Raw genomic sequence first — 16,053 nt, 5'->3', positions numbered from 1 at the left:
GGGAAGGTTATGAGTACAACGTCATACGGTCATGTAAAGCCATTATCAATTTACAATTGACGGCAGAGGTGTGATGGAAATTGACGTGTAACCAGTTTTTGGGAAAGGGAGAGTTGAAGATGAGGATATCCAGTGAATGGGAGAGAGAGAGAGAGAGAGAGAGAGAGAGAGAGAGAGAGAGAGAGAGAGAGAGAGAGAGAGAGTGATGAAAATGCGCTCTTGTTGTATTTACCTGGAATGAGGTCACTGTTCAGCTGTTTAATAGAATAATGGCCATATTTTCCAGGAGATATTTTCATTTTCCTTTTTCAAGAATAATGAGCAATGAAGCATAAAAAAGAGGGACAAGGCAAGTGCATGATAAAGCGAAGAAAGAGGTAACAAGAGGAGTGGAGAAAAGTAGAGAGTGTTAAGTAGATAACACAGACAAGTACAGAAAAATTCTGGAAAAATCTCAGGCATTGCTAAAAGTAAGAAGCAAATGGAGTGATATTGGCCCAAATGGGCAAAGTTGGAACGTTTGGGACAAAGCCTGAACATTTTGACAAGACTTTTATAATAAAAAGTTCAAGCACTTAAATGTCTATCGGAGAAAGTGATGGGATGTCGTGATTGTTTTTGTTTGTTATTATTGTTCTGAGCTGGATGGCGGGCGCTACGCTGCGCTGGAACCCGGCGCTCTGCTCTTCACGTTCCCCGAACCCTCTCGATCCCCTACCTACCTCGCCCCACCCGGGGCGGGCAAACAGGTTTGCAGGAGGAGGGTAGATGTATCATGTCTCCCCTCCCTCAATCCCCCTCCTGATCCGGGGCGAGCAAACAGGTTTGCAGGAACATCCCCTACCCTCCTGCCCCACCCGGGGTGGACAGACAGGTTTGCACTGGGACACTTTTGGCCATTCAACGCTTGAAGTATCGAAAAGTGTCAGTTAGAGAGGTTGAACAGCATAACTGAAGAAAGGAAGAAGGAGTGGAGGTAAAACAAAAGTTTTAAAAGTGGATACATCTAGGGGCAGAAGGGACTCTGCAAACACCATTTAGTAATGCCTACAGCCCACCACGTGAGGTGCACTGGTAGCACTACACCTTTACTGGGTTGTATTTAATCCGTCCTAGTGCCTATGCATAGAGTTGTCTCTCTCTCTCTCTCTCTCTCTCTCTCTCTCTCTCTCTCTCTCTCTCTCCATTCAGGCTGTATAGTGAGAGAGACAGACTTGAGACTTTGCTGAAACTGGAAGTCAGTGATAAAATCACCTCAAGAAATAGGAATTAAAAAAATGCATATTCGACACTGTACCAAAAAAAAAAGGGCGACTTAATCCGACCTACTGTCTTTGAGTAAATTATCAAAGGGGCCATCATTGACTTGAAGTTCAATTTTCCAAAGAATATGGTGGTCGTCAGGAAGAAGTAAGTGGAGGTAAAGGGAAATACAGAAAGAAGAGATTTCATTTATTTGAAAAAAAAAAAAAACAATAAATTAATAAACAGATAGAAATGTATTCAAATGCAAGGAGAATAGTATTAGGGTAGTAATGCATTGCGTCTTCGCTTGAACTTCTGAAGTTCCAGTTGAGTACGCCTGTTAGGATTTCGCTCGCGGCGAGTTTATAAAGCACCATTTGTCTTTCGAATAGTATCCCCTCCCCAACCCCATTCCCTCCCCTTCCCTCCCTTCCCCCTTCCCCCCCAACCCCTTCCTCTCCCCAACCCCCTTCCCCTTCCCCACCCCTTCCCCCTTCCCCTTCCCCTTTCCTCCCCTTCCCCACCCAACCCCTTCCCCTCACCGTCCCCTCCCCTCCTCCCTTTCCCTCCCCTTCCCCATCCATCCCCTTCCCCACCCAACCCCTCCTCCCCCCCTCCCCCTTCCCCTTCATGCATCCCCTTCCCCACCCACCCCCCTCTTCCCCTACCCCACCCTTCCTTCTTTCCTCCCCTTCCCCCACCCAACCCCTTCCCCCTCTCCCCTTCCCCACCCAACCCCTTCCCCTTCCTCTCCCCTTCCCCCACCCAACCCCCTTCCCTTCCCCATCCATCAACTTCCCCCTCCCTTTCCCAACCCAACCCCTTCCTCTTTCCCCACCCAACCCCTCCCTCTCCCCTCCCTTTCCCCACCCAACCCCCTCCCCTCCCCTCCCACTCCCACCTATTATCACTGCATGGACCATACCAAGCAGCAGTCAAAGCTCACAGGCGGCGTCTGTCACAGTTGTTGAAGAGAATGCCCACTCACGCATCAAATGCAATTTGTGTCAGTTAATTGGGTCTTTTGATGAAAAGGGGTTTACGGAAGTTGACCCGATTGCAATCGGGTCAATTAGCAATCGGAACATGAATAGAAAATGTGAAAGAATGGAGTGGAATATTGGCATTCAGGCAAAAAAAAAAATAAAATAGCATAAAATAATGACATTTTAGCGAATGTCGGGTCAGGTTGGGTGGTCGATGTTTATACTATGTTTCTGTTTTTGTTTGAGGGTTAAAATAAACTATTAATGACCGTGCTATAGAAATTAATCCTTTGATAGCCAAAGCTTTGATTTGTGCCTAATGATGGACATCAGAGGGAAAGTGAATAAAAGTTGTATATAACTGGACATTATAATCTTCTGATTTTTTTTTATTTTATTTCCTACGACTGAGAAATAAAACCTGTTCCAAATTTATTCAATAAAAATATGACTGCATGAATGTACTTTCAGTTTTACTTTCATTTTTATTTAGAATTCAAACGAATGACAGAAAGTGTAATTAGATTCACGTGCTCTTTTATACATCACACGTATTTTTTTAATGTTTGCTGAATGATTCGTTTACGTACTAGAACGGTTTCAATCAGATACCATACAAATCACTGACTTATTTTTTTTTCTTGTGTGTTACCATGCTGTAAATATTGTAATACATCATACGTTTAATTTCAGTACAATTTTGTTCTTATTTTTAATTACAGCTGAAAAGTGCTGTAATGTATGATGGCTGAAGATTCAGTGTTGTATGCTAGATCACAAACGCATGTCTCTGGTGTTATTATAATATTCCACAACCGTTCATAACTGTTATAGGTTGTGGGACAATTTTCCATTAAGTATTTTTCTTTTATAAGTACATATAAATAGTTTCACTTAGGCGGTTATAAGAATGAAATCTGAGTAATATTCTACAACTATTCATAACTGTTATAGGTTGTAAGACACTTTTCCATGAAGTATTTTCCTTTAATAAGTATATATAAGTAGTTTTCACTTAGGCAGTTACAAGAACGAAGTCTGCATAATACTCTACAACCATTCAAAACTGTTATAGGTTGTAGAACACTTGTATATATAAGTAGTTTTCACCTAGGCAATAATAAGATTAAAGCCTCTGCCATAATATCCTACAAACATTCATAACTGTTATAGAGTGCAGAACACTTTTCCATAAAGTATTTCAATTTTTTTAAGTACACATGAGTAGTTTAACCCTAAAGCAATTATAAGATTATAAATTCTCAACTAACAGCTTGTTCAGGTTAAGTCATTTCATCCGGGAGATTATTATTATTATTATTATTATTATTATTATTATTATTATTATTATTATTATTATTATTATTATTATTATTATTCAGAAAACAACCCCCATTCATGCAGGAGCCATTGACTTGAAATTCTTTATTATTATTATTATTATTATTATTATTATTATTATTATTATTATTATTATTATTATTATTATTATTATTCAGAAAAAACAAACCCCATTCATATAGAACAAACCCCATTCAAATGAAATTATTATTATTATTCAGAAAACAAACCCCATTCAAATGAAACACGCCTAAAGGGGCCACCGACTTGAAATTCGAGAATGAAAGCATTCGTTGTCGCTCAAAAAAAAAAAAAGAAAATAAATAAACAGAAAAGAAAAAGAAAAAAGATAATAACAGTTTTCCCTGTGCAATGAAAATCCAGCCACTGTCAGCGTCGCCATTCTCATTCATTAGCTTGATGAAGTTTGGGATTTCCCAACATGGCTAAAACAGATTACCTTTCAGAGTAGCCCTCTCTCTCTCTCTCTCTCTCTCTCTCTCTCTCTCTCTCTCTCTCTCTCTCTCTCTCTCTCTCCGATGGGCCGGAGTTCAATCTCCGCGGCCGGCTGATGAAGAGTTAGAGGAATTTTTTTCTGGTGATAGAAATTAATTTCTCGCTATAATGTGGTTCGGATTCCACAATAAGCTGTAGGTCCCGTTGCTAATTAACCAGTTGGTTCTTAGCCACGTAAAATAAGTCTAATCCTTCGGGCCAGCCCTAGGAGAGCTGTTAATCAGCTCAGTGGTCTGGTAAAACTAAGGTATACTTAACTTTTCTCTCTCTCTCCCTCGTAGAATTAATGCCACCGTCACTTAGCATAAAACTTTGCTCATGTAGAAATGATATGCAGTTCTCTCTCTCTCTCTCTCTCTCTCTCTCTCTCTCTCTCTCTCTCTTGTAGTATTAATGTCTTGATCATCTAGTAGAAATATGAATTAATGCAACGTCACTTAGCTCTCTTCTCTCTCTCTCTCTCTCTCTCTCTCTCTCTCTCTCTCTCTGTCTCGTAGAATTAATGCCACCGTCACTTAGCATAAAACTTTGCTGATGTAGAAATGATATGCAGTCTCTCTCTCTCTCTCTCTCTCTCTCTCTCTCTCTCTCTCTCTCTCTCTTGTAGAATTAATATCTTGATCATCTAGTAGAAATATGCAACGCTCTTTCTTTCTCTCTCTCTCGTAGAATTATTGTCTGTATTAGCTGGTAGAAAGCTTTCCTGATGCAGAAATGATATGCAACTCTCTCTCTCTCTCTCTCTCTCTCTCTCTCTCTCTCTCTCGTGAATTTAATGCTTCCATCACCTAGTAGAAACGTTACTGATGTGGAAATGATATACATTTCTCCTCTCTCTCTCTCTCTCTCTCTCTCTCTCTCTCTCTCTCTCTCTCTCTCTCTCGTAAAATTAACGCTTCAATCACTTAGCAGAAAACTTGGCTGATGTAGAAATGATATGCATCTCTCTCTCTCTCTCTCTCTCTCTCTCTCTCTCTCTCTCTCTCTCCCCCGTTGTCCAAATCTGGTTAATTAACGAGGAAGATTTGTAACTGTCTGCGTGCGAGCTCGCGCGTGTTTGCGTGCATCAGTCTGAATTAAATCCGATCTCGATACAATCCTTCAGTTTTAGCTGTCAGTCTACGCGCCAATTTCTCTCTTTCTTCGCTGGGTAAAATGACAGCTCTCGGAGGGTCGAAAAAAGTAAATAAAAAGAAAATAAATAAACACAACATACGATCAACAGTGATAAATCTGTCAAGCAGCGCGCCCTATCTCTCAAGACTTCCCACAGAGGTTCGTTCACCCATTCCTTATCGTTACGGTCAGAGAGAGAGAGAGAGAGAGAGAGAGAGAGGAGAGAGAGAGAGAGAGAGAGTCCCGCTTGGGGTAAGGCGGGAGAAGATTGCCGAGGTACAGGGTGGATTTAATAGAAGGTTGAAGGGAAAGAACGAGGAATAGGAAGGAATAGGAGGAGATGAGGAGGGGATGAGGAAGACCAGGTGAAGGAGGAAGGATGAAGGATGTATGGTTGTGAGGAAGAGGAGGAGGATGAGGAAGAAAGGATTCTGTGACTCCGGCTGTAAAGGATTTTCCCGAAGAGATGGCGAGTGTGAAGGAATGAGGAATAGGAAGGAATAGAGGGAATAGGAGGGCGACAAGGAAGACCAAGCGAAGGAGGAGGGATGTAAGGATGTAAGGAGGAGGAAGAAGAAAGGATTCTGTGACACCAGCTGTAAACGATTTTCCCGAAGAGAAGATGAGTGTAAAATAACAGGAATAAGAAGGAACAGGAAGGAATAGGAGGGAGACAAGGAAGACCAGGCGAAGAAGGAAGGGTGTATGGAGGAGGATGAGGAGGAGGATGAGCAGTAGGAGGAAGACAGGACTCTGTGACCCCGGCTATAAAGGATATTCCCGAAGAGAATGTGGGGGTGAAAGAATGAGGAATAGGAGGAATGGAAAGGAATAGGAGGGAGACAAGGAAAACCAAGCGAAGAAGAAAGGATGTAAGGATGAGGAGGAGGAGGAAGATAGGATTCTGTGATTCCGGCTGTAAAGGAATTTCCCGAAGAGAAGGTGTTAAGGAAAGAATCAGGAATAGAAGGGAATAGTAAGGAATAGGAGGGAGATGAGGAAACACCAGGCGAAGGAGGAAGGATGTAAGGATGAGGAGGAGGAGTAGGAGGAAAGGATTCTGTGACCCCGGCTGTAAAGGATTTTCCCAAAAGGAACGATACATTATGATGGGCCCTGATGAAAACAGATTGTCTTTCGGGAGCGATCTCGACTTTCCTCCCCCTCAACTGAGACAATAAATCTTGCCAATTATCGATCAACGTGGAAAGGAAGCCTGAGAGAGGAGAGAGTAAACAGTAGAGCTGAGCTGGAGAGAGAGAGAGAGAGAGAGAGAGAGAGAGAGAGAGAGAGAGAGAGAGAGAGAGAGAGAGAGAGTGATTTTACATGATGGCCAAAAGATAAATTTAAACTTTTTAACTTTTATTTTTTCATCTAATTTTGAGCTGGTGAGAGAGAGAGAGAGAGAGAGAGAGAGACTGTGCATGATGTAGAACAAAAAAATGTAAGCTTTGAAACTTTAATTTTTCATCTAATTTTGAGCTGCTATGTGAGTGTATGTGTGAGAGAGAGAGAGAGAGAGAGAGAGAGAGAGAGAGAGAGAGAGAGAGAGAGAGACTGATTTTCCATGATGTCCAGCAAAAAAATTTAAACTTTTAACTTTTATTTTTCATCTAATTTTGAGCTGGTGTGTGTGTGAGAGAGAGAGAGACAGACACAGAGAGAGAGAGAGAGAGAGAGAGAGAGAGAGAGAGAGAGAGAGACTGATTTTGCATGATGGCCAACAGAAAAATTGAAACTTAACAACGACCTGTTTGCTATCGATATTTATTTTTCTGCTTTAATTTTCTTCTTTTGATCTTTTAATTAATGCTTGGGAATACCCTAAGCATTAAATAAAAGACTTGAAAATTTCTCTCTCTCTCTCTCTCTCTCTCTCTCTCTCTCTCTCTCTCTCTCTCTCTCTCTCTCTCTCTCTCTCTTCTGTTATTTTATCTCAGTATTTCACTGGAGCCTACCAGCCATTCACTAGATAATATTTACATTTTTGAGAAATCAAACCTGACTAACTGATAATATATATAATTTCGAAAGGTAATACCTTGATATATTCACATACATTAGTATATTATAGGCATTTCAATTTAATAGGTTACCTTTTATAAAAAAAAATTGTGGTTCATAAAAAACTAGAACAAGAAAAACCTTTACCCTTCTGGGTGAAACAATTTCCCCAAAGACAAAATATTTTCCAAGTTGGAGCTCAAGACTGACTTGAAATTCAAGCTTCCAAAGAACAATGGTGATCATTGGAAAGAAGTTACAAAAGGTAATGGGAAATATAGAAAGGAGCGATCACTTGTTAAACTAGTGAAAAATGCGTCGAAGTTTCTTCCCCGCAACCGAGTTTTCTGTACAGCTTGTAATCAAGGCCACCGAAAACAGATCTATCTTTCGGTGGTCTCGGTATAATGCTGTATGAGCCGCGGATCATGAAACTTTAATCACTGCCCGGTAGTGGATTATCGTATATCGTTGCCAGAAGCTCGATTATGGCTAACTTTAGCCTTAAATAAAATAAAAACTACTGAGGCTAGAGGGCTGTGATTTGGTATGTTTGATGATTGGAGGGTGGATGATCAGCATACCAACTTGCAGCCCTCTAGCCTCAGTAGTTTTTAAGATCAGAGGGCGGACAGGAAAAGTGCGGACAGAATAAAGCGCGGACGGACAGAAAGTCGGCACAATAGTTTTCTTTTACAGAAAGCTAAAAAGAGGAAATGAATTAACACATCAATAGATAAATAGGAAAGAATGTAAGTAAATGATCAAAATACAAGAATGGTATTAGGGCAGCAATGCACTGCACCTTTGCTTGAACTTCTGGAAACTCAGCAGTGAAAAAAAAAAAAAAAACTTGACACGGAATTGGCTTGCAAGGTCAACGAATGAACTGAACAAAATGATCCCATTCCCCTCCTCCCCCTCCCCTCCCCTCCCCTTTTCATTACAAGTCAGCCACAGGCGCTGAACTCAGAGATGAGCTACACAACATCAACACGGCCGAGGAAGTCATTAAACTGCAATGGAGGATTCGTACCCCTCAGGGAATCCAACACAGGCCAACACAATCCTTCACTTTAATGAAACGAAGTTGGCAGTGAGTGTTTTCCCCCGGAAACCTCCGCGAAACAGAATGTATGATAAAAGGGACATACCTATGAGCTTATAATTGTTTGACCCATGATCTGTGAGCGTGCATATTGCTTGTAGTGAAATATTCAGGTACTTATGGATATTTTTTCTGTAATATGAGATGGCTTCAGAAAAAACAAGGCTAATGTCACTGTCCCTTCGCACGGTTACAGAGAGGGATCGTTAACATTGAGCCACTCACCTCTACCTTGCCGGCATGCAGATGCTTCCTGGATATCAAGGTTCTTTAGTTTGTAAACTCCTGCTCTATCTAGCCGGTACTTACTCGGTTTGTCTCGACACGTTCCATCTCAAACTTTCGAATTGTATAAACTTTTTACCTGCCTCGCGTGCTTCATTCTCTCCATGTGACCAGACCACCACTAAGTACCTACTACATCTTAAAATGCTAAAATACTTGAGATAACTTTAATGGATCTATATTTCTCGCACTTTTATCCCTTTTGGCCCCACAATTATTACTTAAATCATTCATCGATAAGCGTTTAGATTTCTCTGCCAGTCGCATTCAGCATCCAAAACTTCACTTCACTTAATGAAAGATTGCTCCAGAACCCTTTCGTTTATCTTAAATTTTGCTGTCTACAAGATATTTTACTCAGTTTATTAGTGAACTCATTATAATTATTATTATTATTATTTCAGTAGATGAACCCTATCCACATGGAACAAGCCCACCACAGGGGCCATTGCCTTGATATTCAAGCTTCCAAAGAATGTTGGTTTCAACCTCCCACAGCAGACCCCTCACTGCAGCAGTAACTGATCATAATACAGAGCCAGTGATTTTTCATCGCCCGAGGGGAGGTGCGAACCTGCAACATCTGAGTTGCATGCCACGACACTAACCACTATACCAGCGGCCCAGCTAACTGTAATTACGATACTAGTTTCTCTTAGGGTAATTGATACATAATCTGGGATAGAGTGATGCAGCCTGCTTGATAGTCCAGATTAATATCAAGTCCCAAAGTTTCTCCTGTCATAAAGCAGATTTGACTTGGTAGATGCTTTCTCCAAAAGGCAGTATTTCAAAGCTATGAACTCTGATTAAACTTTGAAAGATGACCTTAATGTACCTCAGGAGATTCCAGAATGAAGCACTGAATGTTGCCAAAAAGATGCAGCTCTACAAAGCCCTCAAAAACAGATGCTTGAAAGGAAAGGAACCGTCATGTATTTGGGGAATATTTAGTGTCATTGGCGATCTCAGCTAACTGCTGATCCCTTACTTTCCCAAACAATCTCTGGGAAGATTTTCGTTTTGGGATTTTTTGTGGGAAGATTTTGTGAGGGAAGATTTTCAGTGGGAAGATTTTGTGTGGGAAGATTTTATGAGGGAATATTTTGCGTGGGAAGCTTTTGTGTGGGAAGATTTTGTGAGGGAAGATTTTGTGTGGGAAGATTATGAGGGAAGATTTTGTGTGGGGGATATTTTCAGTGGGAAGATTTTGTGCGGGAAAATTTTGTGTGGGAAGATTTTGTGCTGGAAGATTTTGTGTGGGAAGATTTTGTGCGGGAAGATTTTGCGTGAGAGGCTTTTGTGTGGGAAGATTTTCTGTGGGAAGATCCCTCCCCTCGAGGACCTACAGTACGGCTATCGAGTGGTACTAATTCAACCGCCTTTGTGTCTGCCCCCGAATCACCCAGGCAGCAACCATAACTGTCTGATGCAGTTTTTGAAACGAATTTACAGTTCCGGGAAGGGCTGGTGTGGGTCTAACGGCCCTTGAAAAAACCCAGAACTTTTAACCATAAATTTTTATTAATGGAACAGAACGCCGCGAGAGATTCAAGATTCGGCAGAGGAAATAGACGTCTTAATTTCTTGATTATGTTAATGCATTTTGATATGATTATTGTTATGATATTATTGGAAAACTTCTTAAAGAGACCTCATCGAGGTCCTCTGCATCCCCTGGTTCCTCAGGAATCAATATTGATTATTATTATTGCTATTATCCAGAAGGTGAACCCTATTCATATGGAACAAGCTTGAAATTCAAGCTGTCAAAGAATTTGGTGTCCATTTGAAAATAGCAGAAATACTTGAAGAAAAGATCAGTTACAAGAGAAGAAAAATGAATTAAATTAATAAATAGATAAAAATGTTATTAAATGATGAAAATACAAGGAGAACTGTATTAGGGTAGTAATGCATTACACCCTTTGAGTGGTAAGAGAAAGATTTATGAAAAATCAATAACTGCTTTGCTGCTCTGAGAAACTGATGTCTTTGGATGGTTGTGCTGGGTGATCTGAATGCAAGGAAAGTCGCCCCAAAAAATTGAAGTGAGTCTTCATTTTTAAAATTTTCATCTATTTATTAATTAATTTATTTTTCTTAATAAGCGAAATCTTTTCTTTCTGTATTTCCCTTTACCTTCTCTTACTTCTTAATGAGCACCTTAATATTCTTTGGAAGCTGGAATTTCAAGTCAGTGGCCCCTGTGGTGGGCTTGTTCCATATGAATAGGGTTCATCTTCTGAAAAAAAAAATAATAATGGGGATATTTCAGAAGATATTAAAGATTTATTTTGTTCAAAAACATTTGTAGCATTTACAAGGTTAAACATTTTTTTTTCAAAAGTACTGCGAAACATAACTAATAAACAAAAAGGGCCATATATAGGAGGGAATAATTATATATATATATACACATGTCATGGAAAAATGACAGGTGTATTACCTTACCATTTATTTATGCATGTCATAGAAAAATGACAGGTGTATTTACCTTACCGTTTATGTATGCATGTCATAGGAAAATGACAGGTGTATTCCCTTATCAGTTACATTTTTGTTACAAAACACCATCATATTCACAGCTTTTTGTTGTCATAACCTCTCAACTATCCTATCTATCAGAACAGCCAAACAAGGTCAGTTATAAATAGGGGAACCCTATATATCCTCCCCCCCCCAAAAAAAAAAAGATCGTCCCCCCAAAAAAAGAAGATCGTCCCCTCCAAAGAAAGAAGATCGTCTCCCAAAAAAGAAGATCGTCCCCCCAAAAAAAGAAAAAAAAAAAAAAAGATCGTCCCCCAAAAAAAAAAAAAAAAAGAAGATCGTCCCAAAAAAAAAAAAAAAGATCGTCCCTCCAAAAAAAGAAGATCGTCCCCAAAAAAAAGAAGATCGTCCCCCCCAAAAAAAGGGAAGACCTCACCATTGTGTTGAACACGCCCCCTTTCTCCCTCTGATTCCTCTCGCAGGATTTTCGGGCCGATGGCCTAAACCTGACTAGGGAGAGAGAAGCCCTTGGAGGAGCGGCGTAAGCCGAGAGAGAGAGAGAGAGAGAGAGAGAGAGAGAGAGAGAGAGAGAGGAGAGCTGGAGGAGGAGGAGGAGGAGGAGAAGGAGAAGGAGAAGGAGAAGACCAAGGCTTATTCCGCCTGGAGGGAGGAGAAGGCCTGCCCTTTTCGGCCCTCTTGGCCTGACGAAGGCGGACAGCCAGCCTCGCCTCCCGAGGGATGAACGTCGTGGCGACTTTGAGAGGAGATGGAGACGGGAGAGGAGGAGGAGGAGGTGGAGGAGGAAGAGGAGGAGTAGGGTAAGGAGGAGGGGGAAGGGGAGAAGGAGTAGGTGAAGGAGAAGGGGGAAGAGAAGGAGGAGGAGGAAGAAGAAGAAGTAAAGGAGGAGGAGGAAGAATAGGAAGAGGAGGAGGGGAGGAGGAGATAGAGGAGGTAGGGAGCAAACAGAACGGGAATAAATCAGGATGTGTAAAAGGAAATACGGTCTCGGGGAAGGAACGTAGTGATGCCCAGGGGCTGAGCCTTGAGGGAACGACGCCAGATGGCGAAGATGTAACCAAAGAAATTGAAAGAAACTAAAAGAAGTTGAAAGAAATGGAAACCGAAATTGAAAGATTCCAAAAGAATTGAAATGGAAATCGAAACAAATTGAAAGAATTGAAATGGAAATTGAAAGAAATTGAAATGGAAATTGCTAGAAACTGAAAGAAATTGAAATGAAAATTGAAACAAACTGAAAGAATTGAAATGGAAATTGAAACAAATTGAAAGAATTGAAATGGCCCGGTGGTGAAACAAATTGAAAGCAAATTGCGGTGTCAAACGAACGATCATTGCTAACTTTAATTGAAATAGAAATGAAACAAATTGAAAGAATTGAAATGCAATTGAAACAAATGTTTGAATGACTGAAATGGATGATCAAACAAATTTGAAAGAATTGAAATCAAAATTTTGAAAAAGATTGAAACGGAAGACAAAACAAATTGAAAGTTTTCTTTTCCAGAAAACTGAAAAAAAAAGAATTGAAATGGAAATTGAGGTAACAAAATAAAAGATCTAACAATGTCTTGTGAAACAAACTGATCTGAATTGAAATGGAAACTTTTGTTTCAAATTGAAATTTTGAAATGGAAATTGAAACAAATTGAAATGGAAATTGCTAGAAACTGAAAGAAATTGAAACTGAAATAAAATGAAATTGAAATTGAAAGAAATTTGCTGTCAGCCACGATTGTTGGAATCAATTTCTCAATAGCGGTTCAAGGGAACGATCATGGCTAATTTAACAGTAAATAGAAATAAAACTGTATGTAGGAGGCTATAGGGTATTGCAATTTATGTATGTTTGATGACTGGAGGGTGGATGATCAACACACACCAACATTGCAGCCCTATAGCCTCAGTAGTATTTTAAAGATCTAGGACGGACAGACAAATAGTCATCTCTATAATAGTTTACTTTTCCAGAAAACTAAAAAAACAACATAAAATATTTTAAAAGAATAAAGGATCTAACAATGTCTTCAAGATTGCATGATTTGACTTCAAAAAACTCCGGCGGATTTGTTTCACTCTTTCATCGGCGTGGGAAATTTTCTCCTCCTTTTCACCAGTTGTGCTTTGGAATTCCCTCCTTGCCTCTGTGGTTCTTGTTATTATAAGGGGGATTTTTTTAATTCTTCTCCCTTTTGCTGTCCGCTGATTCTGGAATCGAATTTCTCAGTGCCGTTGAGAAGGGAATATATATATACAGTATATGAATATCCCTAAGTATATAATGTATGTATCCTGGAATAGGGGGAATATATGTATCAAGAGGATATATATATATATGATATATATATATATATATATATACATACATATATACACACACATATATATATGTATATATACATTTGCTGTTTGTATGAAGCTCAAAAATAATTCCATTTCAATAAAATATTTTTAAGATAATCGGTCTCCTCAACTTCAAGATTGCATTGGTTTATTCCATTCAAAAAACAGTCCGGCGGATTTATGGATAATTTCAGCAGTGATCCTCTTTCATCGGCGTGGGAAAGAAATCTCCCAAATCCCGCCTCCCATCCTGTTGGGCCCCAGGTTTCACTCTCCTGCAATAGCTTCTGTTTAGGGAGATTTTGCAGTGCGTTCGGGGATTTTTTTTAATGAATTTCCATAGTTACCAGGCGTCCCCCAACCCTCAAGTCTGCGTAGCTGCAGGGAAGTCAGGTTTGGAGGCGTTTTTCTGATGAATTTCTGTTGGGAAGTCAGGTTTGGAAGGGCTGTTCCTGGAAAAGTTCTGGGGAAAGTCTCTTTTGAGGATTTTTATTGCTATGAGTCAGGTTTGAGGCGTTCATTGTCTAAGTCAGGTCTTGCGGCAAGTCAGGCACAGGCGGGGGAAATTGAAAGTCTTGTTCTGTTGGGGGGTGGGGTGGGGGCGGCGTGGGCAGTTGTGAACAGCTGAAAGGGAAAAGTCAATTTTTGAAGCATCCATTGTCCAAGTCTCGTTCTGTTGGGAAGTCAGGTTTGGAGGCGTTCATTGTCTAAATCGCGTTCTGTTTAGAAGTCAGATTTTGATGCGTTCATTGTCTAAGTCTCGGTGTGTTGGGAAGTCAGGTTTGGAGGCGTTCATTGTCTAAGTTTCGTTCTGTTGGGAAGTCAGGTTTGGAGACGTTCATTGTCTAAGTCTCGTTCTATTGGGAAGTCAGGTTTGGGGGCGTTCATTGTCTAAGTCTCGTTCTGTTTGGAAGTCAGGTTTTGGTGCGTTCATTGTCTTAAGTCTCGTTCTGTTTGGAAGTCAGGTTTTGGTGCGTTCATTGTCTTAAGTCTCGTTCTGTTGGGAAGTCAGGTTTGGGGGCGTTCATTGTCTAAGTCTCGTTCTGTTGGGAAGTCAGATTTTGATGCGTTCATTGTCTAAGTCTCGTTCTGTTGGGAAGTCAGGTTTGGAGGCGTTCATTGTCTAAGTCTCGTTCTGTTGGGAAGTCAGGTTTGGGGCGTTCATTGTCTAAGTCTCGTTCTGTTTGGAAGTCAGGTTTTGGTGCGTTCATTGTCCAAGTCTCGTTCTGTTGGGAAGTCAGGTTTGGAGGCGTTCATTGTCCAAGTCTCGTTCTGTTGGGAAGTCAGGTTTGGAGGCGTTCATTGTCTAAGTCTCGTTCTGTTGGGAAGTCAGGTTTGGAGGCGTTCATTGTCCAAGTCTCGTTCTGTTGGGAAGTCAGGTTTGGAGGCGTTCATTGTCTAAGTCTCGTTCTGTTGGGAAGTCAGGTTTGGGGCGTTCATTGTCTAAGTCTCGTTCTGTTGGTAAGTCAGGTTTGGAGGCGTTCATTGTCTTAAGTCTCGTTCTGTTTGGAAGGTGTCTGGATTTGACTGGATTACTGGTGTGAAAATGTTACTTAATTGCTGACCAGGCTGTGAAAGGTATGCGTAAAACAAGAAAGATTCCTTAGGAATGGGTATTAGGAATAATTGCTCTGTTGACCGACGAGAAAGACAGTAGAGGGGAATTTAGGAATTAAAGAGGCTTAACATTAGAGAGATGTCAGGAGAATTGATAGAGGAAGAGCGGTATGAGTTTGGACATTGAGGAGAAGGTGTAGATTAAGTGCTTGCAACAAACACTTGGGTAAAACATTTTAGTCTGGAGGAAAAACTATGTATTTTACATTTACTTCGAGAAATCTGATGACAGGATAAATAGCAATGCAATAAGAAGGGATTGTTGAACCAACTAACCTTTACAGAAGTAAAGTGAGAATGATGAACAGAAATTAGAGGGAAAAGATAGAGGCTGTTGAGATGAACTACTTACTAGTATATGCAGAGCATTAAAAGGCTGAGAGATTTAGAAGTACGAGAATGCTGTCAAACAGAAATAATGCAAACATGGACCAGAGTGTGTGTAGGTGGTCTGGCCATGTGGTGAAAATCTGAAAGTTTTGGGAGGAAGGGGAGCCTGGAACCGATATGAAAATATAGATTCACAAGAAAAAAAAATACATAGGGGACACATTCTTTATTTACTCCAAACTGTACATAACTCTTTTCCTGAGGTCTCAAGGGAATGCTGTAACTTCTTGAGAAATTATTCCGCAATTGAAGTGAATAAAAAGAAGAAAAGCTAGATATATTTTACTCTTGGGTGCAATAAATATCACAGAAGAGACTTGGGAGAAGAAGTTTCTCTCTCTCTCTCTCTCTCTCTCTCTCTCTCTCTCTCTCTGTAGGTGTTGTTTTCTGACTACTGTTTGAGTTTTACCAAGGAATAAAGACATTACAGTATTTTGTCCTTTTCACTGTTATTGAAGAGCAGAGATAAACTTAAATTCTGAAACTATATGTATATATGTATATACATAATCTATATATATTGTATATATACACACATATATATAATATAATATTTCAGCGTATTAGTAAATACACAAACAACCTCAAAAATAT

The sequence above is a fragment of the Macrobrachium rosenbergii genome, chromosome 26 (genome assembly GCF_040412425.1).
Source record: "Macrobrachium rosenbergii isolate ZJJX-2024 chromosome 26, ASM4041242v1, whole genome shotgun sequence".
NCBI classification, from domain to species: domain Eukaryota; kingdom Metazoa; phylum Arthropoda; class Malacostraca; order Decapoda; family Palaemonidae; genus Macrobrachium; species Macrobrachium rosenbergii.
Note: the sequence above shows the minus strand (reverse complement) of the source record.